The following is a 27,401-nucleotide window of genomic DNA, read 5'->3' on the forward strand; positions in this document are numbered from 1 at the left end:
TGTTTTCTTATCCATTCTGCCACTCTCTGTCTCTTCACTGGTGCCACCCAGCAAGATGGACTGGCAAAGTGGCAGCATGAATGGGCTCAAGCATGGCAACAATTGTGAGGTTGGCCAAGGACCAGGCAGTGTTTCATTCTGTTGTGCATAGGGTGGCTATGAGTCACTACCAACTCTATGGTACCTAACAACAACATAGTGATAATCTGGGTAGATTTTTGCAAAGGGCAAAATGATCCTTCATCACAGGGGCTTATGAAGAAGTTTTAAGAAAACTGAAAACTGCATATGTGAGAAAAAGACCAGGAAAATTGTGCGGATTTTTTTTTCCAGTACAATAATGCATCTGTTAATTCTTCAGAGTAATAGTAGTAAGGGCTGTCTTATGAGGATTTTTTCTGAGAAACTTTATCCCCTTAACCCTCTGACTCTGATTTTGCCTGGAGCTCTGGTAGCATAGTGGTGACGAATCGGGCTATTATTCTGAGGGTCAGCAGTTTGAAACTACCAGCTGTTTCTCAGGAGAAAGAAGAGGCTTTTTGCTTCCGTATAGATTTACAGCCTCGGAAACCCTGTACAGGGTCGCTATCTGTCAGAACCAATGCCATGGCACATAACCACCACCACCATTGTATCCTGCAATCTATCTGACCTCCTCACCATCTGGATCTCTCTTCCTATATTTTTCCCTTCTTTGACATTGTTATTATTTTGATCTTTGATTGGTCTCACAGGTCCTCTGAATTTGTTGTTGTAATTTTATTCTGTTCTGAACTCTGCTATCTGTTAATCTCTAGTTGTTGCCTGTTCTTGTTGGTATTCATTCCAAAGAACTCCCTTTAGGATGTTTTGAAGTGCGGGGTTGGCTTTGACAAAATCTCTTAGCTTCTGTTTATCCTGGAATGTTTTGATTGTACCATCGTATTTAATTGACAGTTTTGCTAGGCAGATGATTCTTGGTTGGCAGTTTTTGTTTTTTTTTTTTCTTTTAGGGTTTTATTTTTGTCTCCCCATTGCCTTTTTGCCTACATGGTTTTTGCTAAGAGGTCAGAGTTTAATCTGATTTGCTTGCCTTTGTAAGTAACACTTCTCTTTTCCCTGGCTGCTTTTAGATTTCTGTCCTTGTCTTTGATTTTTGAAAGCTTGATTATGATATGTCTTGGTGATTTTCTTTTGGGGTCTATCCTTCCTGGGATTTGTTCAGTTTCCTGAATGCTTATCTCCTCATCCTTCAAGATGCTAGGAAAATTTTCTTCCAGAAATTCCTCAAATATCTCCTCTGTGGACTTCTGTGATTCTTTCTGTTCTGGAATGCTAATAAGTCTTAAGTTATTCCTCTTCATGTTATCCAACATGAATCAGAGCCTCTCCTCAGATTTTTAAATCTTTTTTTCTGCTTGCTTTTCTATTGTAGCATTATTGATAGATTTGTATTCCAGCTCGCTGGTTCTGGCCTCCATCTCTTCAATTCTTCTCCTTTGCCCTTTCAGTGTATTGTCCATTTTTGATATTTTGTTATTAATGATCTATTCCTCTTTTTGCAGGTTTTGAATTGTTTCCAATGCTATATCCATCTTGTTTGATTGCTTCTGTAGCTCTTTCCTGTCTTCTTCCTTATTTTCCTCCAGCCTTCTATGGAGCAATTGGATTTGTCACCATATCATTCTTCTGAATTCCTTCTCAGGCAGATCCAAAGCCTGCTCTTCTTCTAATGTGAAGTCTGTGTCTGCCTCCAGCTTATTTGTCTCAATTAGTCTTTTCTGTTTTTGGACATGTGCTGAGATCTTTTGTTATTTTTTCTTGGAAATTTTCAATAGTTAGATGCATTTTCAATGATTAAATGAATGCATGTTGCTGTATTGTTACACTTACTGAGTGTTTCCTGGTGGATGTGATCTGGAGATAGGCTTCCCTTTTCATGTTTCTTATTACTCAGCTTCAGGCTATCTTAGCAAGTGTTGGCTATTTGTGTAATACCTAGAAGCTGATATTGGCTCCTGTCCAGATGGTGGAACATTATGGGGTATGCTTGTAGCTTAGCTATATGGCCACTACTGCTGCCTCTTCTTGGGTAATGTGGGTAGGGAGAGGAAGCTTTCACCCCCAGGAAAAAAGTGAGACCAAAAGGACCAAAAAACAGAAGCAATATAAAAGCGAAGACAAAAACCACCACACAAAAAACAAATATAAAACCATAGCTGACTGTCCAGTAGCCTTTACTGCGTAGGTCAGTGTGCATGCACAGTAGAAACCTCTAGCAGTGGGTGGGAGTGTTCACTCACTCAGACCCCTGCTCTAGTCACCACTGTGGAGGTGTACAGATAGATACTGAGAAATGAATGGAAGAAAGATTATCCACTATTTTTATCTTTGAACATTAATTAGGTATCTTCGTATGCACAGTGTAATTCTCAAAATAGCTGCATCCTTGTTTATAGTAGTTGATGTTGGCTCTTGTCTTTTATGTTGGGGTTTTACAAGGTGCAAATAAGGTTTGGCTGCATGGCCAGGCCTGCTGTCTCTTGTTAGGTTGGGCCAGAATAAACGTTACCACCCAGGTCAACTTTGGGGCTGAGTTCCAGAGTCAGACGTCATAAGAAGCAGGCAATAGATTAGCTTGTGGGACCGTTTTCAGGGATTTCCTCTTTATGCCATGGGAAAATTGTATCTTGTGGGTGCAACACTGTACTCTTTTGGGGGTACTCTCCCAACCACCTGAAGGTGTCCGGGCTGGGCAGAGAGGAGAGTTGGAAAGAAAAGTGTAAAAAACCATCACACCTCTTTTTCCAGAAGCTGCTCCATGGTCTCAGTGCTGTATCAGTTTGACTGTGGCCCCACTCTCTGATCTGAGCCCAGGCTGAGGATCCCACAGGTAGTGCCCCAATCGATTCAGAAATCACCATGTATTCCCACCACAGTCGGATTTCTCCACAAGTGGGCACTGAAAATTGATGCCCCACAATTGATATTAGATCAAAAGCCATTAAATGTTCTGACAAAGTACCGTCTCTGTGTTTTTTGCACCGCTGCCGAGGAGCCTCCCCTGTGTTTCTCTGCTTCTCCTGCCCAAAACAGGAAGTGCCACAACTATATTAAATATCAACACAGTCATTGATGGTGGATAGGTTTTAGTGGAGCTTCCAAATGAACACACAGTAGGAAAAAGGAGAAGTGCACTACTTCTGTATGATTAGCAATGGAAAATCTTATGAACAGCAGGGGAACTTTGTCAGATCTAGTGCCTGAAGATGAGCAGCTCTGGAAGCACTTACTTATCTGTGTCAAGAAATTTGGAAGACAGCTAGCTGGTCAACCAGTTGAAAGAGACACATGTTTGTGCCCATTCCAAAGACCATGAAATGCATAAGTCATATAATAATGTCATTAATATCATATGTGAGTAAAATTTTACTGACTATAATTAAAAAATTGTTGCAACAGTACATTGGCAGGGAACTGCCAGAAATTCAAGCCAAATTCAGAAGAGGATGTGGAACTAGAAATATCCTTACTGATGTCATATGGATATCAGCTGGAAGCAGAAAATACCAGAAAGATGTTTACTTATACTTTATTGACTCTGCAAAGGCTTTTGACTGTGTGAATCATGATAAACTATGAATAACATTGCAATGAATGGATATTCCAGAGCACTTAAATATGCTCATGAGGAGCCAGTACATAGACCAAGTGATAACTGTTAGAATAGAATGAGGGGATACTGAGTGGTTTAAAATCAGGAAAGGTGTGCACCAGGGTTGTATCCTTTCATCATATTTATTCAATCTGTATGCTGAGCAAATAATCTGAGATGCTGGATTATAAAAAGAAGAACCTGGTGTCAGGATGAGGGGAAGACTCTTTAACAACCTGGAATATACAGATGATACACCCTTATTTTCTAAAAGCAAAAAAGACTTATAATACTTACTGATGCCGATCAAAGATTATGCCCTTCAATATGGATTGCACCTCAATGTAAGCAAAACAAAAATCTTCATAACTCAATCAATAAATAACATCATGATAAATGGAGAATAAATTGGAGTTGTCAAAGACTTAAGTTTCCTTTAATCTATAACCAACACTCATAGAGATAGCAAGATATTTGTCAAGTAATCAAAGATATATTGCATTAGGCAAATCTGTTGCAAAAAAATCTCTTTCAGATGTTCAAGAACAAAGGGTATCAGCTTGAGGACTAAGGTGAGACTGGTGAGACTGACCCAAGCCATGCTATTTTCAATGGCCTCATATATATGTGAAAGCTGGACAATGAACAAGGATGACTACAGAAAGTCAATGTATTTGAATTCTGGTGTTGAAAAAGAATATGAAAAGTACCATAGACTGTTGGAAGAGCAAACAAATCTGTGTTGAAAGAAGTAAAGCCGGAATGCTCCTTAGAAGTTGAGATGGTGAGACTTTGTCATGTTATTGGTCTCTCCTAATAACAGACATGTTATTAGGAGGGACCAGTCCTTGGAGAAGGATAGTGTGCTTGGTAAAGTGGAAGGTTAGTGAAAAAGAGGGAGACCACCCCCAAGGAGATAGATTGACACAGTGGCTGCAAAAAAGGGTTTAAATATAACAGCTGTGAGGATGGCACAGGACAGAGCAATCTTTCATTCTATTGTGCACAGGGTCACTGTGAACCGGAACCAACTTGACAGCAACTAACAACATCAACAAGCATAGCTTGGTGATGATGTAGAACAAGCACTGGACTACTAACCATGAGTCTGGCAATTCAAATCCACTAGCCAAGTGGAGGGAGAAAGATGAAGCTGTCTGTTCCTGTAAAGATCTGCAGCCTCAAAAACCCTATAAAGGTTCACTTTGAATCAGAATCAACTGGATGGCAATGGGAGGTTTGGTTTGGTGGTTTTGGTAGCATAGCAATTAGTACACTCTCAAGGTAAAACTAGAAAGCTTACTACCTTTTACTTAAGTCTGACTTATAGAATCTATAGGACAAAGTAGAACTGTCATCATAAGGTTTCCAAGGTACTTGGATAAAGCAGCCTGTCACATAGTCTGGTGGGTTCAAACCAACAACCTTTTGGTTAGCAGCCAAGCACTTAACCATTATGCCAACAGGGTTGTATTAATGGAATCTATAAATGTTCAATGAATGTTGTTGTTAAGAGTCATCGAGTAAATTCCAACTCACAGCAACCCTGTATAGGGTTTCTGAGGAGAAACTTGTGAGCTTGAATTGTCCACCTTGCTGTTCAAACTGACCTTGGGTCCATTGCTTATCCTACAGTACCACACCTCCAACTGGTGGTGCGAAGTCCCTGAGCTCTGAAAAGCAGAGGAAATTAGAGAGGACACTCAGGGTCATGAGGTTGATCCCTAGGTGCTTCAGGCTAATTACTATATAAGCCACTCTCTCAGCACTTTGACATAGGTTCTACCAACTCATTATTGCAGACAGCCAATTCTAGATCAGTCCTAGCCTCTAATTTGTCTTGTTAACATTTTGCAGTTTGAATCCTAATTTAAGGCTTCCAAACACATGGTCACAGTGCATTTTTCAATTTGGCAGAATCTGTGAAATGTATTCTTTCCAATCCATGACAATTTCCTCTCTCAAAGCTTTTTGGCCTGAGGAGGTTGAATCTCCTGACTATTAGAGAACTATCAAATCCAGGAGGGGCACTTAGACACATTGAAATGTTATTCAACTCTAAGGTAGAATGTTGTTGTTGTCAGGTGCCATTGAGTTGGAACCAAATCATAGCGACCCCACGCACAGCAGAATGAAACAATGTCTGATCCTGGGCCTACCTCACTACCGCTGCCACACTTGACGCCATCAATGATGCCACCTGGCTGATCCATCTCGTTGGGGGTCTTCCTCTTTTTCTCTGACCCTCCACCTTACCCAGCATGACATCCTTCTCCAGTGACTGCTCCCTCTTGACAATATGTCCAAAGTATGAGAGACGAAGCTTAGCCATCCTGACCTCCAAGGAACACTCTGGCTGCACTTCTTCCAAAACAGATTTATTGGTTCTTTTGGCAGTCCATGGCACTTTCAGTACTCTCCTCCAACACCACAACTCAAAGGCATCAATTCTTCTACGATCCTCCTTATTAACTGTCCAGCTTTTGCATCCATATGAGGTTATTGAAAATACCATGGCTTGGGTCAGGCGCACCTTAGCCCTCAAGCTGATATCTTTGATCTTCAACACTTTAAAAAGGTCTTGTGCAGCAGATTTGCCCAATGAAATACGCCGTCTGATCTCCTGATTGCTGCTTCCCCAAGTGCTGATAGCTGATCCAAGAAGAATGAAGTTCTTGACAACTTCAATCTTTTCTCCATTGATAAGAATGTTGTTTATTGGTCCAGTGGTGAGGATTTTCATTATTATTGAGGTAGAGTAGCTCAATAATAATGAAAACACAAAAACCATTTTATAGACATGGTTGTGCAACAAATTACCCAGTGTTGCTCAATAGAGAAACATTTCTGGAAGTTGAATAAGAGCTGTTGTGAAGGTTAACCTGTTGACATTAAGTCTGACTCACAGTGACCCTACAGAACACAGGAGAACTACCCCATGGGTTTCCCAAGGCTGTAAATTTTTATGGAAGCAGACTGCCACACCTTTTTACTGTTGAGAGGCAGGTGGGTTTCAACTATTGACCTTTTGGTTAGCTTATCCTCTGCAGCACAAGGCTTCTTGGTGTTGAGGTTAGGTAAGACATTTTAGTAATGTTCATCTAATTAAAGCAAAATTCCTGCTTAGAGAACTTCTGAGAAACTGAGATTTTGTTGTTGTATCTGTTTTAGAGGGAAAAAAAAACCCGCAAATTCAAATATATTTTATCAAGACCCTTTTAGTAAATCTTAGGGAGTCATAGTAGCGTAGTGGTTACTAATTGGGTTGCGAACTGCAAGGTCAGCAGTTCGAAACTACCAGCTGTTCCGTGGGAAAAAGACAAGGCCCTCCATTCCTGTAAAGATTTACAGCCTCGGAAACCCTATACAGGGTCACTATGAGTCGGAACTGACACCATGGCACATAACCACCACCACCAAGGAGCCCTGGTGGCACTGTAGAATAAGCACTATATTGCTAACCTCAAGGTTGGCAGTTAAACCCACCAGTCACTCCTGGGAAGAACAATATGGCTTTCTGCTGCAGTAAAGCTTTATTGTTGTTGTTGTCAAGTGCTGTTGAGTTGGTTCTGACTTATATAGATCCTGTATAAGGCTACTGAGGAGTGGCTGGTGGGTTTGAACCACCAACCTTTCTGTTCAAACCAAACTTATAGTCCAGTGCTTATCTTACAAAGCCACACTCATACAGGATCACTAAAAGTTTGAATCAACTCAATGGCAATATTTTTTATTATTGTTAAGTCTTAAATAAGATAAAAACAAGACAAAAAAAAATCATCCAGATGAGGGAGATCATTGGCAAGAAACCAAAATAGTGTCCAAAAGATTCATAGCCACTTGGCCAATTATTGTTGTTGTTGTTAACTCTCATCGAGTCAGTTCTGACTCTTAGTGACTCTGTATAGGGTTTCAGAGGAGCAGCTGGTGGGTTTGAACTGCCAGCACTGTGACCAATTAAAGAAGATGGGGCACATTTTTTTCTTCACCAAATCCTGATTGGCAGCAAATCAATTCATCGCAGTTGCAGACAGGACTATGGAAATGGGCAAGGGACCATGGTTGGGATCCACACAAAACTGTAGATTAAAAGAGTTTACAGGATTAGTTCCAGGTCTGTAGGACTTCCTTGGTCAGGTTATGACTCATGATCATGCAACCCTGGTACCCCAATTTCACTTTGGGAAGGCCCAGACAAACCCCTGAGGGCCAGAGTGCCCCACCCTGGGTTGGCTAAAGGAACTTCCTTAATCCACTTTCAAATGTACTCTGCCTGAGGTCAAAGATTTTTACATTGCCAGTGATCAAATTTAGGGCTCCCATTGTAAACCATTTTAGTATTTGTGCTGTGTGGTACTGTGGGTTAATGCGCCAGACTGCAAAGCTGTTTGAACTGCAAGGTCGGCAGTTCAAGTTCACCAGCTACTCCTCGGAAACCCTGTATAGGGTCTCTATGGGTTGGAATCGACTCGACAGCAGTCAACAACAACAACTGTAAACCATGTTGGTGTTATTGTTAAGTGCCCTCAAGTTGGTTCCAACTCATAGTGACTCTGTATAGGGTTTCCAAGGATCTGCTGTAGAGGGTATGATTGTGATTGGGCTATATGGGCATGGTTGCTACCCCTACTGGGTGAGGCTAGAAGAGTAAACACACACAAAAAAAGAGAAGGAAAACAAACACACAAGCAAACAGCAGCAACAAAAATAACATAGGCAACAACTTGGAAAACCAAAAGCGAGAAGCAGGAGAATAAGAATGCTTGAAGGAAAAAATAGAGAACAAAAGAACATAAAAGAGCTAAGCACAATTAGAGAAAGGCATGCATATAAGGAAAACAGATCAGACAGTATTAAAGAAAAACCAAGAGACAAAAAGAAGAGAAAAGAAAGAAAGCAGCAGGAAAGGTTGGGAAAGAAAAGCAGGAAAAATAAAAGCAGAGACAGAAAGGATTAAATGCAAGTGTAGGTAGAGAGAAGAACAGGAAGAAAGAATATACAAAGACAATGAAGAGAAAAAAACCAGTGTAGGTACCAGAGCCAGAGAGGAAAAAATCCTGGGGTCTCCTGCCAGCCAAATACTTCACATGATGGGTGGACAAGGGATGAGACAATGGCACTCCAGCCCTACATGTCACCCCTGTAGAACTAGGTGTTGTCTATTCTGGGCACCCAATCTAGAAGTAGTTAGTGGAGACTCCAAAGCAGCAGGGAGATCAGGGTATCTCTGTACCAGAGGGCAGCCAAGGGCTTGCGATATGCGGAGTTCAGAGGTGGTCAAAATCAGTTTTGCAGGTCTGGAAGATAAGATTTGAGGTGCCAGGGTTTGGGCTGTTAGTCCTCCACTCTCTTTGATGTAGCTCTAAATGCCTGGCCCAAGAGCAAGAGCTTCCCTGGTGGGGGCTGACCAGCTCTCTGGTCATCTGAATCTAGGAGTTGGGGTTCATGCAGACGGCTCCTGGCTTCTTTAACGGGGTTCACAAACTGGCTTTTACATTCATGAGGTTTCTGTTGCCGGGAGGGTGGGAGCTTTGCTGGGAGTGTATCTCAGTGGGGGTCACCACTCCTCTGGTCACCATGGGAGTGTAAAATAAGTAAATAATAACACCTTTCTCTCTGTATAAAGTCACCAGTATGTTTCTGTAATGCCACTTTGCTATCTTTTCTCTGAAGCTGCTCACAAAAGCTTAAATATGACCAATGTTGTGTCTGGTCAGTCAACATAGATCATCAATCTCTTCTTTTTTGCTGCTTCTGTTTGTCTTGCTCTCCTAACAAGCAATCGGTTCACTTCTCTATCTCTTCATCTGAGGCTCAGGGTTTCAGGACTATCATCTTCATCTGTCACATTTGGTTTTCTGTATCTTTGTTGTAGAGGGTCTGTATGGTGTTGCTGCCTAGTTCTCCATCCTGCCGCCTTCTCCGTGTATGATATTCTTGATGTCATCCCACAACTTTTTTCATCTTTGATCATTAGTGTTTAATATATCAAATATGTTCATGAGATGATCTCTAAATTGAAAGAGTCCTGCTGTGGTGCTGTAGGATAAGTACTGGACTGCTAACCAAAATGTTGGCAGTTCAAACCCTCCAGCTGCTCCTTAAAAATCCTATACAGGCTTGCTATGAGTCAGAACCAACTCATTGGCACTTAACAACAACAACATACTCAAGGTCATAATTTTAATTTTCTTTAGTGTCAACCTGAACTTGCATATGAACAATTGATGGTCTATTCCACAGTCTGCCCCTGGTCTTGTTTTGACAGATGAAATTGAGCTTCTCCTTCATCTCTTTCCACAGAGGTAGTCAATTTGATTCCTGTGTATTCAATCTCATGAGGTCCATGAGTATAGTTGCCATTTATGTTGTTAAAAAAAAAAAGTATTTACAATGAATCAGTCATTGGTCTTGTGAAATTCTATCGTGTAATGTCCAGCATCATTTCTATCACCAATATCATACTTTCCAACTACAGATCCTTCCTCTTTGTTTCCAACTTTCCCATTTTAACCATCAGAAATTATTAATGCATCTTGATTGCATGCTTCATCAATTTCAGACTGAAGTTGGTAGAATTCTTCAATGTTATCATCTAGGCTGTAAACCATAGCCTTCTGAAAATCAAGTGCTCACAGTTTTAGCTCTAATGCATGTCATTGTTCCATTTTTAATTTCAGAGTTTGGGTCTCCCCAGATAATTAATTACTTAGTTTTGTCTTGGTGGTGATCAGCTAAACTAAGCTGAGGTAACAACCTCACCTTAGAGAGTTTACTTATCATTCTTGCTACAAATCCCACATGGTTTCACAGGAAGTACTGTATAGATTCACTCAAGAAGCCGGTTGACAGGCGTGCCATCATTTTGTAGCTGTAGTATGGCACCATGACAGGGGATGAAAGAGGAATTAGAGAACTGGGCATTGGATTTTTACTGCCTCAGTCTGGATTTTAAAAAGCAGGGATTCATCCTGTTTTGATCCTCTGCTGAGAATTCTACCATAAAATTAACCAGAAGAACCAATTGGGGATCTTGTTAAAATGTAGATTCTGACTTAGTATATCTGAAGTGGGAATGCAAAATCTCAACAGAGGGTTCGAACAGTAATGAACTCATTTGAAGCCCAGCTAAAAAATACCACTGTTCACATTTTATTGAGTAGAATTAGTCAGATGAACCACACTAACTATAAAGGCGCTGAGAAATGTAGAGAGATGAATTGAATGTCAACAATACTATATCTCTCTTGCATGTGCAAAGCTTAAATTAGTTCATTAAGATTCAACATTCATTTCTAGGCAAGGAACATACTTTTTTCTAATTAATATGAATTTGCAATGAAATAAACAGTTGAATCTACTCATTCCCTATATATTTTGTTGTTAAGTGCCATTGAATCAATTTCAAATCATATTGACCCTGTATAGAGATTCCAATGAGCAAGTAGTGGGTCTGAATCATTGACCTTTTGGTTATTAGTCCAGTGCTTATCCTACAGTGCCACACTAGGGCCCCAAAACATATGTCACTGTTGCTGAGTGTAATAAAGTTGGCTATGACTCATAGTGACCCTATATAAGATTTCTGTGGAGCAAAAACGTACCTCTTGTTGTTAAGTGCTGTTAAGTCTGACTCATAGCAACCTTGTATAGGGTTGCCAAGGAGTGGCTGGTGGGTTTGAACTGCCAATCTTGTGGTTAGTAGACTAGTGCTTATCCTACAGCCCCACACCAGGTTTTTAAAATTATTAGTTAAGGTTTAAAAAAATGGTTCTGTATTTATAATATTGGTGGTGGATATGTGCCACCAATTAGAGTTGGTTTGGACTCTTATTGACCCTGTATAGGGTTTCCAAAGGTTTAAGTCTTTATGAGAGCAGAAAGCCTCAATTTTCTTCCATGGAACCGCTGGTAGTTTCGAACTGCTGACCTTGAGATTATAAGCCAAACTCCAACCACTATGCTAAATGCTGCCGAGTTGATTCCGACTCATAGAAACCCCGTTAGGGTTTCCAAAGAGCAGCTGGTGAGCTTGAACCACCGATCTTTCAGTTCAAACGACTTTGCAGTCTGACACATTAATCCGCAGCACCACACCAGGGCTCATAATATAGCCCTAAATTTTCTGGGCTTCCATTAAACGAGTCTTTTGAATTATGTTTCATCTATGATTAACTTACCCATCTTGTAGAGCTTTCTACATTTTTCTTTGCTTAGCAACACGTTTACTGCTTATCATATTCACTAGTTGTTGTTGTTGTTGTTAAGTGCCGTCGAGTCGGTTCCGACCCATAGCGACCCTGTACAGGGTTTCCGAGGGTGTAAATCTTTACGGGAGTAGAAAGCCTCATCTTTCTCCCGCGGAGAGGCTGGTAGTTTCAAACCGCTAACCTTAAGGTTCGCAGCACGATTCGTAACCACTACGCTACCAGAGCTCCTTGTAGGAGGGACCAATTACTGGAGAAGAATATCATTCTTGGTAAGATGGACGGTCAGAGGAAAAGAGGAAACCCCCAACAAGATGGATTGGCTAAGTGGCAGCATCAATGGACTCAAGCGTGGCAACAGTAGTGAGGATTGCCCAGGATTGGGCAGTGTTTTGTTCTGCTGTACATAAGGTCTCTATGAGTCGGTACCAACTAGATAGCACCCCAAAACAACAACAGGTGTGTGGAAGACCTGTCACAAACCAGAAAACCACAAGCCTTCTGTTATGTAAACATCAGGTAATTTTATTCCCATCTACTACAGAGCCTTGGTGGTGCAGTGGTTAAGCACTCACTTGCTAACCGGGAAGTAGGCTGTTCCATCCCACCAACTGCCCTCTGGGTGTGAGATGTGGCAGTCAGCTTCCATAAAGATTTACAATTGTGGAAACGAATAGAGCAGTTCTTCTCTGTCCTATAGGGTCTCTGTGAATTGGAATCAACTCAGGTTTCAGCAATAGGACAAGGAAAAGGGAAAGCCGTCTTCTACTTTCAAGATGTGTTACTCTCCTGAAGAAAATTATAGATAACTTATATTTTATCTTTATAATCAATGGTAATCAGAGACGTAATATAGCACAAAGAATGCTATAAAAATCATCTTAAATGAAGTGACATTACTTCTCCAATAAGAGTTGGCATGGCTAAGTCCTAGATGCACATCTGTAGTATCAGAGTGAGGGATTTTAGCTGTGGGCATGCAGGAATGTGGGTGTACTATGTGGGTGTGTGCAGAACAGGGACACCAACAATTGGGAAACTGTGCATCCATGCCAGGATACTGTTATTTACAATGCTAAAATTCGAAATCCAATCAGTTGGTGGGTTTTAGTAATTTCTCTTCTTCAGGCTTATTCTAATACCATCTTCCTTGTCATTTTTCAGTCTTCTTTCTCTCTTTTGCCCTCTTCCTTCTTCTTCCACTTTCCTTGAAAGTCTTATTTTGTTACCTTCTGACATGAGTTCAGTTGTGGAATGATAATGCATCTACGGGCAACTTGTTGATTTCCATCTTCAGGTTGGATATCAGTCATCTAGATATGGTAGGAAAGAATCGTTGACCTTTTCTCCTAGTCCATTTTAGGGGATGGATTGAGGAAACCATGGCACTATCTTTGATAAAGCAGTTATGACTGATTCTGTAAGTTTTCTCATAATTCTTCTTTTCTTCCTTAGTGATAAGATAGTCAATTTTTTTTTTTTTTCTGAGAAACCTGACCAGTAATCTCCTTCACAACTAGATCAGAACATTCATTTTCATCAGTGAATTCTAAGCAGAGTGTAATGTGAGATTTCTGAGAAGTTCATTGAAAGAAGGAGGAGATGCTTTTCATAGTTTCTTTCTCCTTCCGGCTAGTTGGAATTTGCAGATGTTAGTTAGAGTTCCAATTTCGATATTGAATCATTAGACAGATGTCATGAGCTGAAGATGAGGTGATGAAAGAGAATGAAAAAGGATCCTGAATTAGTTATGACTTCCTGATGTTGTCCTTTCAGCCCCGAACCACTGTCTTTACACTGAGTATATGTGTGTGAAAATACAGAAAAATACTACTACCTTATTTAAGTTGGTTTTATTTTGACTCTTCTGTCACTCACAGTAAACTCAGTCCTAACACATACAGTCCTGGTGTGGCACTGTGGGTTAATGCGCCAGACTGCAAAGCCATTTGAACTACAAGGTTGGTGGTTCAAGACCACCAGCTGCTCCTCAGAAACCCTACACAGGGTTGCTATGGGTCAGGATTGACTCGACGGAACTTGATAATACATGTAGCATGGATAGCCTTAAACATAGATCTTCACTTTTCTTCCTCTTATCTGTGTCAGTGTTTAGGCCCGGAGATTTTTAAGCATGGGGGGAAGAAGGTTGACAATTGACTATTCCATTTTCTTTCATTTATTGTTTCAAGTAAATACCAGCTCTTTCCATGTTTCAGTAGGTTGGTTTCCTAGTCTCCCTTAAACAGTTACTTAGCTCATCTGCCAACTGCCCATTCTGAGCAATAAAGCCAACTTTCCTCTCTACTCTGCCAGTTCTGTGTCAGAATCCCTCTTTGAATGCATGTGGAAAGTCAGGAGTGGTGCTTCTACCCAGGTAGGGCAGATGAGGGGCAGTGACACTGCAGCACTTCTTAAATATCCCTTCTGTTGCTACACTAAACGAGGCTTCCATCACCTTAGTTCTTCATTGTGGTCTCAGCATCCAGTCCTCTAATCTGTACTGCAGATGGCTCTCAGATTAATCAAGGGTGTGCATAGAGTAGGCATGTAATATTTTCTTATTGATTGATTGATTAATCTTCATTTTCAGTTTTTTCTAAGATGGGCCATTAGAGCAGCTTTGGGAAGGAAAGACAGCTGCCACCCAACTGCTACTGTTCAATCCCTCCTTTGTTCTGATGTCCACCCCTTCTCTCTATTCCCAGACAGGCCTATGCCACAACTGCTATCTACATTTAGAAATTGTTGTTGTTGTTGTGAAGTGCCATCGAGTCGGTTCCGACCCATAGCGACCCTGTACAGGGTTTCCAAGGGTGTAAATCTTTACGGGAGTAGAAAGCCTCATCTTTCTCCCGCGGAGCGGCTGGTAGTTTCGAACCGCTGACCTTAAGGTTCACAGCCCGCTTCGTAACCATTACCTAGGATAAATACTGGACTGCGAACCACAAGGTCTGTAGTTAAAACCCACTGAGATCCTATACAGAGTCGCTATCAGTTGGAACCAACTCAGCAGCATTTAACAACAGTATTGAGAAAGTACTTCCACATTCTTCTCTTATGTCATCCACAATGCAAAGGGAGGCAGGGGAGGGATTCTAACCACTATTGTACAGAGTGGAAACCTGAATTAAGAAGCATTAACTTGAGTCAGATCACACAGTGAGTCAGTGGCAGCAACAGGTTCAAACAGGTTTATAAAAGTCCAACCAATTACTGTCTAGTCAATTCCAACTCAGGGCAACCCTGTGTGTGTCAGAATAAAATTATGCTCCATAGGGCTGTCAATAACTGATTTTTTCTGGATGTAGTTCACTAGGCTTTTCTTTTAAGACACACCTCTGGGTAGACTTGAACCTCCAATGTAAGGTGAACAGTTTTGCGTATTAAAATTTCGCCATGCAGGAATTCCTTTTATAAAGTCCAGTAGAGTTATATAGACTTTAGTTTGAGGATACTCCTAACACAATTCCTAAGCATCATTATTTGGCATGTGCTCTGCTGCTTTTTGGAGTCCTGGTGTGGTGCTGTAGGCCTAATAGACATAAGGTCTATTTGAAATGCCAGGTTGGAGGTTCAAACTCACCAGCTGCTCCTCATAAACCTTATAAAGGGTCCCTGTGAGTTGGAATGGACTTGAAGACATTTAATAACAACAACTGCTGCGTTTTCATTATCCTAACAATGTAGGTAAGAGAAGCATTCTGGGTCAATCAAGAGCATAACCTTAAAGTCAGATGGTTGTTGATTGAACTCTAGCTTTTATCAGTGACTAGCTGAGTGACACTAGTTCTGTTTGTTAAACTAAAGGAACTTCAATATTATTATTATTATTATTTTTGCAAAAAAGATATATCATATCACCCATTTTTAGAGGAATTATGAAGATAAGGGTTAATACATAGTATGCAAAGTAACTGGCATATGTTAGGAATATACAAGAAGGTTTTTAAAAATGTGTTGAAAAATTCCACTATGTCTTAGTGCAATTTTAAAATTCCCCTTGTATGTGAGATATTTACTTCATTTCAGTTAACATCTACTGTTCCCCAGCTAAACTCAAGGGCCTGTGCTGTAGATGCAGTCCTTGAGTTGGCAAGGCCCTGGCATGGTACTCTACCTGCTGCTGCCAGCCTTCGTATCCTCCCTTGGCCTCCATCTCTCTAACTACATTGAAGAGTGCCTGGACACATGCTTTCTCAGAGGGGAGCAGGGTCAGGTTAGGGCCATCCATACTTTTCTTTTTTTTTTTAAAGCATGTTTTTGCAATGGATTTAGTTTCCTAAGTGAATATCTGGACACATTCTATAAAGTGGTCTCTAGGAAAAAAAACCCCCCAAAACAAATACTTGCAGCATTGCTCTGGGCTTTTCATTGAAACAGATGAATCCATGGCACATGAAAAGGCTGTCAGGCCGGCTGAGGGATGCTGAATACTGGTATAAAGCTAGGCATCTGTTTCTCCACGCCCCAATGTGAGGTCTGTTCTCCTTGGTGAAGTGAGGCTTGGCCAGACAAGCAGTACCATTGTAAAGTCCTGACAATAGACAAGCAAGGGGACTTGGCTGTGATGAAGAAATCCCCACCCCCTTTGAGTTTTAAAGCACTGGAAGCTGGGATCCAAAGCCTGCCTTATTAGAGAGAGACAAATCACTCAAACCAATCTTTATTATAAATGCCGAGCTATTGAATTTCCTCGGCTCTGTAAAGCTTATTGATTTTGTGACAGTCAAAGATAAGTTATGCTCATGGAAACTGTTTTTCCCTCCCTCCTTTCCCTTCACAACACATTTTTTTTTTTTTTTTTCAGACATATTGGCATTGGGAATGCAAGTAAAACTGTTATTGGTTTCTATCAATTTAAGTATAGGTCAGTACTCCTGCAAGGCTGAGGACCATTTTTACAGTGGTTTCTAGTGTGAAATAAATGAGACAGGAGTCTCCAGAGCTGGGGTCACACTGTTATGCTATTTGACCCTCTAGAAGCAATGTGCCAGGCATCCTAAGAATTTCTGGAATTCTGACATTTGGAATGATCCACTTATTCACCTTTTGTCCTCTTTCCACCACACCACTCTCCTCTTATTGCCCCCTATTCCCTTCTCACCATTCCATAGCATGGATCGGTCAACCAAGACTTTAAAAGGCAATGCTTCAAAAGAACACTCTCTGCAATCTAAAATGCCACAACGTGCCCATGTGTGAGGAGATGCCCTATGAATAAGAGCTTCCTTGAACTGTAGGTATTTCTTCCTCAGTGTACAAATATAATTTCCACATTTTACATAGAGAATAGTTTCTTTTTTGATAATTTCTTCATTATTCTATTATATTACAAAAATATTTTGGCAATGTGTATACAAGCAAGGCATCATGATTCATACAACTCTTGAGTTTTGAAGAAAATTATTACAAATATACACATGTGACAATAACATTCATGAGGTTCAAATACTATTTTAAATCACAAAATAAAGTTCATAATATATATATATAGTTGTTCTTGTTGTTAAATGCTGTCAAGTCAGTTCTGACTCACAGCTACACTGTATAGGGTTTCTGAGGGCTGGGGAGGGGTGGGTTAGAACCACCAACCTTGCTGATTAGCAGTCCACTGCTTGTCCTACAGCACCATACCAGGACCCTGTATATATACATATACAATATACATATACCCACATATATACATATATGTATATGTGTCCTGGTGAGGCACTGTGGATTAATGCGCTGAACTGCAAGGTGGGTTTGAACCACAAGGTCTGTTGTTTAAGCTCATCAGCTACTCCTTGGAAACCCTATGGGTCAGAACCGACTACACACACACACGTTGAAGCACGGTGGCTCCATATGATAAACACTATTGCAAATCACAAGATCGATGTTCAAGTCCACCAACTGCTCCTCAGGAGAAAGACGAGGGTTCCTGCTCTTGCAAAGATTAACAGCCTAGGGAATCTTATACAGGGTCACTATGGGTTGGAACCGACTCAATGGCACAAAACAACAACATATAAATATATATGGTGGTGGTTATGTGCCGTGGAGTCGGAATCGACTCATAGCGACCCTGTACAGGATTTCCGAGGCTATAAATCTTCACGGGAGGTTGCAAATCTTTCTCCTGTGTAACAGCTGGTAGTTTCAAATTGCTGACCTTGTGGTTCGCAGCCCAATTTGTAACCACTAAGCTACTAGAGCTCCTTTATATACATATATACCCACACACATCTATGGAGTCCTGGTGTGGCACTGTGGGTTAATGAGCTGGACTGCAAAGTAGCTTTGAACTGCAAGGTTGACAGTTCAAGCTCACCAGTCATTTCTCAGACACCCTCTACATAGCCACTATAGGTCTGAACCGACTCAAAGGCACTTAACAACATATATACTCATTGACTTACATATATATATTCTTTTTGACTTATCTTCACACACACACACACACACACATATGCTGTTATTAAGTGCCTTTGAGTTGGTTCAGACTCATATTGCATAGGTTTCTGAAGAATGCCTTATAGGTTTGAAGCACTAACTTTGCAGTTAACAGTCCAGTGCTTACCCTATTACACCACAGCAAGACTCAGGACTCCCTCCCTTTTTCTTTCTCTCTCAATCTCTCTCTCTCTCTCTCTCTCTCTATATATATATATATATATTTGTGTGTGTGTGTTTATGAAGCTAAGTTAACAAGTATTGGTACTAGAGTTCCAATTCATACATGCACAGGTTTATTCCAAACAAAATGTGTTTAAATGTGTCTCTGTGATCAGTGGATGGCTGCAATCAAATTCATAGGATGTGTGATGATTAAGGTTTTTATCAACTTGACTGGACCGGATTCTCAATGGTTTTAGTAGTTAAGATATAGCAGTTGTCCATGATGAGATCTGTATTCTGATGAGATTGGATTTTTCATTCTCCTACCACTTTGGGGAGCATGGTGGCTCTCTAGGATAAGCACTGGACTGTGAACCACAAGGTCTGTGTTTCAAGCCCACCAGCCACTCTGCAGGAGAAAGATGAGGCTTTCTGCTCCTGCAAAGATTTATAGCCTTGGAAACCCTATACAGGGTTGCTGTAAGTTGGAACTGACTCATTGGCACTTCACAAAAGCAACAATAACCTATTATCTTTAGAGGAAAGACCCTCAGTTTCAGTAGAATAGAGGGCTAGAGAAAATATTTTAGAAGGGTTTGTGAATGCCATTTATCTTGTGACTGTTTTCTGCAATTAATGTGTATAGAATGGCTTTTTCCAAATTTATTAGAGCAAAAACTTCTCTCCCTCTCTCTTTTTTACCCCAAACAAGAAACTTCTCATGGGGAAAAGAGGGTACTGGGAGCTTCCAGCTGGAAAACACTCATCTATTTTCAACAGGGCAAAAACTCCACTTTAAAGTAGATTGTAAATGAGAAGGCAAAAGGGCTCTTGCCACTGTCTTAAGAATTAAATATTTTTTGGTGCATTTAGGTTAATTGGGGTCTATGTATAATTAAAACGAAGAGTTATCAGAAAGTTACACCTACTTACGTATATACTTCCTTTAGCAATAGGCTCCAGAGTTAGGGGTTCAGACATGGTTTTATTTGTAATTCTCTTTCAAGGTGTATACTTTATGGGAATACTGAAGACCTGGAGATTTCACTTGAGGTAGGAGAAAGGAATATCCTAGAAACTGAGCTCTTCTTATGAGTAAGGCATAAGAGAGGGACTGCAATAGGAAGCTATGCAATCAACATTTCAATCAGATAGCAGAAGCCTCTAATGAATTAAGAAATAAATGGGAGAGAAACAGAAGGGCATTTAAAAAAAAAAAAAAAAAAAAAGCTTTCTTTACAATTTTGTTTAAGGCTGATTCTAATGTGACCCCATCTAACCCCATTTCTCCAGAGTGGTATTACAAAGGAAAGTTTGTAACTTTTACATTCATTAAACCTAATTAGATTTATAATTTAACTCTATATAGAAGTGATTCCCACAAGTTTCACTTCAAGCCTAATTTCTTTCTGGTTGTCTCAGAATCTTTAAAATCTTACTTAGACTTGTATTCTTTCTCTCTATTATTCTAAAGTGTTGTGAAAAGAATGGATCTGGGAATCAGACAGATTCAGTTTAAGTCCTTGATCCAGTTCTTGGCCATTCTTTAGCAAATTACTTGACCTCTTTAAGTCTCAATTTTTATTTAAAAAAATATATATATGTATCTGTCTAACACTGTAGGATCAGTACAGGACTGTGAACCACAAGGTCAGCAGTTCAAACCTACAAACAACTCCTCGGAAACCCTATATAATAGGTTCACTACAAGTTAGAACTGACTCGATGACACTTAGCAACAGTAACAAGTTCAGGACATACTTCTTATCTCTTAATATTTTTATGGTGAAGAAAAAAAATGAAAAAAACAGTTGACACAGAGTGGGTCTTTAGTATAAATTGTTTTATTTTTCTTAAGATTTCTTTAATAGAAATAATAACTTACCAATCCATTGTCACATGACTTGCACATACCAAGTACATACATCACTTAATGTCCACAATACCTATTGTGAAATATGACATCATATAACTTGGACATTATGTAAACATCTTATTACACATATGGAGTCCTGCTGTGGTGTGCAGGATAATGCACTGGACCTAAAGATTGGTTTTAACCACAAGGTCGGAAGTTGAAACCCACCAGCCGCTCCTCAGGAACCCTACACAGGGTCACTATGAGTCAGAACTGACGTGACAGCACTTAACAACAATAACAAACAACATACATATATATTGTTTTAAATGTTTTATTGTGAATTATGTAATGGTTTACATGGGAGAACATTAGTTTTACATTCCTCCTATTGTATATTGTTTCATTGCCATGGTTACAATCCCCTCCATGCATCATCAACCAACAAAAGGGTATACTCTGCAAGCCTGCCCACCCCCCCAGTCGTCAGCACACAGCCCCTCTCTCTCTGTGTGTCTAAAGTCCCCAGCTGTTCCATCTCTCCACACCATCATCTCTGCCTCCATCTCTGGCATCACTGCTTCTCTGGGTAGGGTCCCACTCTCCGCTCTTCTCCATTGATGGTCCTAGACTGAAAAGTTAATCACTCCCCTCCTTGCTACAAAACATCTACCTTTACATTTCCAACCCTCACAATCAGTCCTGATAACAATTATTCACTATTGTATCACAAGAGACCTATCCGCATTTCCTTTCATCGGCCCCACTTAGACAGATTGTATACTATTCAGTGGAGATTCTACCTTCCTCCATACCCTCTAGATCTAGGTTCCCTCTTGAAAGCTTGTAAGCCAGTCACTTCTTGCCTTTGTAGCCCCCCATTTTGGGTAGCCAATATCCAAGTTGCTCATCCCTATCTACTTTGTGTCTGGAGGGGGTGGGAATGATCCTTGCTGTAAAGATTTACAAGATACATATTTGATACATATATACCAAAATCACCCACGTACAAGCTGTTCTGAGTCTCCGATTATGCCTAGAGCCTCGAGCTTTGCACACTTGCACTTATAATTAGCTTAATTGTTATTGGAAGCCCTGAGGGAAACAGTGGAACTGCCCCCTGTCCAATGTCTCTCCATAGACACCAACATTGAAGTGACTGGGTAGGGCACATGCCAGCTACAACCACAGCAAACAAGGCTGTGGTTTATGCCAGGTCTCTGGCACTGCAACTCACACTGCTTTGTCTCCTGGTGCCCTTTCAATCAAGCCCCTCCTCCTCGTCACACAGATGATATGTGGACATACCTGTATAACATCCTCATCCCACTGATTCTGGCTTGGCTTGGCTTGGCCATGTGACTTGCTTTGAACAGAAGGATGTGGGTGGAGGTGATAGTTCTGAGCAGAGGTGTTTATAAGCATCATGTAATTTTAGTTACTTTTCTTGAGGATCTCTCCTCCACTATTGTTTTTGTCACTGTTACTACTGTTAGCTACTGTTGGGTTGCTCCTGATTCATTGAGACCAAGACAGAAAGGGAAGTTGTTTCTGTTTGTTGTGCTCCATAAGCTTTTCACTGGTTGACTTTTCAAAAGTCAAGCCTTTCTTTTAGACTATGGTCTACCTGTTTAGTATCACAACAGACAAGGCAGGACTGACAAATGAGTGGTGGTTGTGCTTGATGTACACTGATGAGAATGGAACCCCTTACGGTTGGTGAGAATTCTACCTTTGATTCACCACTATTCCCACACTTCATTTACCAAAATGAGGACATGTAAGGCCCACCCATGCTGAGGTGAGCACAGGGGACCCTAGCATAGCCAAAGCCAACCCTGCAGACCTAAAAGAAAGAAACATGGTTTATTATTAAAAACAACTAATATTTTGGTATTGTTTGTTAGCATGGCAAAAGCTAATACATATTCAAGACCCGTTAGGATCTTTCATTGTTTTTCATCGAGGTTCTGAGCAAGTTAAATGAGATTTGTTGTTGTTAGGTGCCATCAGATCAGTACTGACTCATAGCAAAAGAACGAAACACTACTTCATATTGCACCAACCTCAAAATTATTGCTATCCTTGAGCCCATTGCTGCTGTTAATGTGCCAGTTGATCTCATTGGGGGTCTTTCTCTTTTTTTGTGACCCTCCACGTTACCAAGCTTGATATCCTTCTCCAGGGACTGGTCCCACCTGATAATATGTCCAAAGTCTGAGAGACAAAGTCTGGTCATCTTGCTTCTAAGGAGCATTCTATTCATACTTCTTCAAACACAGAATTGTTTGTTCTTTTGGCAGTCCATGGTACTTTCAATATTCTCGTTCAACACCATTTCTCAAATGCATCAATTCTTCCTATTCACTGTCCAACTTTCACGTGCACATGAGGTTATCAAAAATACCATGGCTTAGGTCAGGCGTACTTTAGTCCTCAAACTGACATCTTTGCTTTTGGAAGAGGTCTTGTGCAGCAGATTTGCCTAAAGTAATACGTTGTTTGTTTTTTTGGTTGCTGTTTCCATGGGTGCTGATGGTTAATTCAAGCAAAATGATGTCTTTGACAACTTCAATATTTTCTCTATTTTTATTGATGCTATTTATTGGTCTGGTGGTGAGCATTTTCGTTTTCTTTACATTGAGGCTCAATCCATATAGAAGGCTGTGGTCTTTGATCTTTGTTAGTAAGCATTTTAAATGATATTGTGTAAAGAAATCCTTAAACCGGTTCCTGATGGTTGGCTCTTCTATCTCATTCTCTACTTATTCTTTCTCTTGTTTTCACAGTTTGGTTTTCATTTGGGATCTAGGTATTAGCTAGTTGGAGCTATTGCTTACATTTTCAACTATCATCATTGCTTTTCTGTCTGAGCCCATAATTGGATCAGTTTTGCAATGTAAGCTTTTTCCTTCTAGAGGCATGGGTGCTAGGTTATTCCTAGAGGCTTGCTTTTTTGCAAATGTTTTGCAGTGCAGTTTAAACCTCTTTCCTCAATGTTGTCGGTTCTTCATCAAATGGTACCTCTTGAAATGGTTGATCATTGGCCAATTCTTTTGGATACAATGATTCTATGTATTCCTTCCACCTTCTCCTTCTTTTGTAAAAAACAAAAATTTAAGATGTGTGTTATTTTTTAATGTAATAAGGAAAAATTAATATTTGTTATATATTCCAAACAAAAACAGTAGGAAGATATAAGAGAAGAAAATACCCCTTTTGTGATAGCAATAAAAGAGAAGAAATGTTTTGGCATGAACTTTACAAAGGAATGTCCAAAATCTACATAGAAAGAAAAAACAAACAAACAATAAAATGCTTCCAAAAGACACAAAAATAGACTTGAAAAAATAGAACAACATAACACATTTTTGGGATGAAGATTTAGCATCATAAAGATGTCAGTTCTAAGCTACTACATACATTTAATGTGATTATAATTTTTTTAATTATCAGATATTTACCTGAAACCAGACAAATTGATTAGCAAGGTCATTTGGAATAACAAAGAAGCACAACGTTGTTCTTGTTGTTGTTAGATGCCATCAAGTTGGTTCTAACTCATAGTGATCTTATGCACAACAGAAGGAAACATTGCCTGGTCCTGCTCCAGTCTCACAATTGTTAAGCTTGAGATCATGCTGCTGCAACTATGCCAGTCCACCTCAATGGGAGTCTTCCTATTCTTTGCTGACCCTCCAATTTTGTTGTTGTTGTTGGTATGTGTTGTTGAGTCAGTTCTGACTCATAGTGAGCTGTATAGCACTACCGAGGAGTGGCTGGTGAGTTTGAACCATCGACTTTGCAGTTTCCATCCAGTGCTTATCCTACGGCACTACAGAAAGGACTCTTCTTTACCAAGCATGATACCCTTTGCCAAGGACTGGACCCTCATGATAAATACGTCTGAAATATGAGAGACTAAATCTGACCATCCTGACTTCTATGGGGCATTCTAGGTGTACTTCTTCCAATACAGATTTGTTTGTTCTTTTAGCAGTCTACTCTACTTTTAGTATTATTCTCCAACACCATTACTCAAATGCATCAATTTTTCTATGGTTGTCCAACTTTTACATGCATATAAGGCTATTGAAAATACCATGGCTTTAGTCAGGCATACTTTAGTCCTCAAACTAATATATTCGCTCTTGAACACTTTAAAGGGGTCTTGTGTAGAAGATTTGCCCAATGTACTATGTAATTTGATTTCTTGATTGCTGCTTCCATGAGTGCTGATAGTAGAGCCAAGCAAAATGAAGTCTTCGATAACTTCAATTTTTTTCTCCTTTTATCTTTATATTATTTATCAGTCCAGAGATGAGGATTTTTATTGTCTTTATATTGAGATGCCACCCATACCGAAGGCTGGGTCTTTGATCTACATCAATACGTATTTTAAGTCCTCTTCACTTTCAGCAAGGAAGGTTGTATTATCTGCATATCACAGGTTCTTAATGAGCCTTCCTCCAATTCTGATTCCACCTTCTTCTTCATATAATCAAACTTCTTTAATTATTTGCTCAGCATACAGATGGAGTAAGTATGGTGAAAGAATACAACCCCGGCACTTACCTTTCCTGATGTTAAAACATGCAGTGTGTCCTTGTTGTTCATGAGCACAATTTAATGTGTCAGAATACTCATTCTCTGCAATATTGTCTATAGTTTGTCATGATCCATACAGTAGAAAGACTTTGCATAGTCAATAAAGCACAGGAAACTCTTTCTGGTATTCTTTGCTTTTTCAGCTAAGATCCTTCTGATGTCAGGAATGATATTTCTGGTTTCATGTCCTTGTTTGAATCCAGCTTGAACCTCTGGCAATTCCCTATCAATGTACTGTTGCAGCTTTTTTAAAATTATCTTCAGAAAAATTTTACTTGTATGTGATATTAATGATGTTGTCAATGACTTCCACATCCTAGTGGGTCCTGTTCTTTGGGATGGATGCAAATATGGATCTCTTCCAATCAGTTGGCCAGATAGTTGTCGTTCATATTTTTGGCATAGACGAGTGAGTACGTCCAGTGCTGCATAAGTTTGTTGAAAGATTTCAATTTGTATTCCATAAATTTCCACAGTCTTGTTCTTTGCCAAGAAGTCAAGAAAGTACTACAGGAACAATCAAATAAAATAGGTACAGCATTGGAAACAATTCAAAATCTACAGAAAGTGGTCCAAATGATTAATACTAGAATTTCAGAAATGAACAATACACTGAAAGGGCAAAGGAGTAGAATTGAAGAGTTAGAATCCAGAACTAGTGAGCTAAAAGATAAATCTCTCAACACTATTAAGATAGAAGAACAAACACAAAAAAAGATAAAAAAAAAAAATCTGAAGAAGGCCTAAGATTCATGTTGGACTACATGAAGAGGAATAACTTAAGTATTATCAGCATTGTGGAACTGGAAGAATCACACAAGTCCACAGAGGAGATAGTTGAAGAGCTGCTGGAAGAAAATTTCCCTAACATCCTAAAAAGCGAAGAGATAAGCATTCAAGAAGCTCAATGAACTCCAGGAAGGATAGACCCTAAAAGATAATCACCAAGATATATAATATTCAAGCTCTCCAAATTCAAAGATAAGGACAGAATCCTGAAAGCAGCTAGGGAAAAGAGAAGTGTAACATACAAAGCCAAGCAAATAAGATTAAGCTTAGATCTCTCAACAGAAATCATGCAGACAAGAAGGCAATGGAAGACATATATAAAACCCTGAAAGGAAAAAAAAAAAACAAACCACTGCCACCCAAGAATCCTCTACCCAGCAAAACTGTCAATCAAATATGATGGTGTAATCAAAACATTCCAGAATAAACAAAAGCTAAGGGATTTTGCCAAAGTCAACCCTGCTATGAAAAACATCCTAAAGGAAGTTCTATGGACTGAGAACCAACAAGAACAGACAACAACCAGAGAATGATGAACGTGACAACATCTTCCTGAACCCAATCGACAAATGAAAGAGTCAAGAACAGAATATAAGAACAGAGGATCTGGGAGGTCAGTCTATGATCAAAACAATTACAATGTGAAAGAAGGTAAACACAGAGGAACAGAGATCCAGGTGGTGGGAAGATCAGGTAGATTACAGGATAAAATAGACTTTCTTATATGGAGGGAAGAGTTAATAAAATATAAGGTAACCATAACAGTGGATTGGGGTTGGGGTTTAGTTTGGGTGTTGGGGAGAGCAAAACAAGAAGAGGGAGGAGGCAGAAGAACAAGATAGTTAGGAAAACACTGAGATATGTTTGCATGGACTAATTGGGACAGAGGTAAATAGTGATGCATGCTCAACCTTGGAACAACAGGGCTCTGTAATACAGGGATCTAGGCATAGCTTGAAGTGGAGAAATAATACTAAAATGCTTGACTGTCTTATGAATATTTATTTCCTTGCCTACTATTATAAAATAGGCACTTGAGTGGGATAGAAAGGAATGTTGGGAAACATGATTAGAGAAAACTTGTAACACGTCTTCAGCCTATAACTGATTAGAATACCTAAAGGTATTCTAGAACTTGGCCAGTGGAATAGGCCTCTTGCAAAGCCTTTGCAGAGTATAGGACCTTAGGTGGAATCCTGACTCCCATCCAGAACCTTCTGAGTGGGACATCCCCACTAGCAAGTACAAGCAGACCAGCCTGGAACAACTACAGTGACAGAAGATACATCTTCAAAGAAAGATCATCAGGAAAAACCCAAAAGAAAAATGTCAGCATGACTGGCTACTACAAGAATAAGTAAACTGTTTGCCAGAAAGCCATCTAGGAAAGTAATCAAGTTCCTTCAGGACAAACTCCCCTCTAAGACTGAAATTCAAAGGGAACACACAAACAGGCATGCAAGTTTGCTGGTGACCACACTGGTCTACTGGTGAGTGGAAGAGGGAGAAAGGCAGCAATGAAGAAATAGCTGAGTTCAAACACAGTCCATTGACTTCCGTTGACCTGGAGATGAGAGAGAGAAGAGGAAGGGCTGGTTGGTCCAAAGTGTGGTGAGACCTGGGGACACTTAAGCCCACAGACAAGGACATGGGTTAGAGCTGAGAGTGAAGCATCCAGCTGATATGAAATGAGAGGAGGTGC

Source organism: Chrysochloris asiatica, unplaced genomic scaffold (genome assembly GCF_000296735.1).
Source record: "Chrysochloris asiatica unplaced genomic scaffold, ChrAsi1.0 scaffold00012, whole genome shotgun sequence".
NCBI classification, from domain to species: domain Eukaryota; kingdom Metazoa; phylum Chordata; class Mammalia; order Afrosoricida; family Chrysochloridae; genus Chrysochloris; species Chrysochloris asiatica.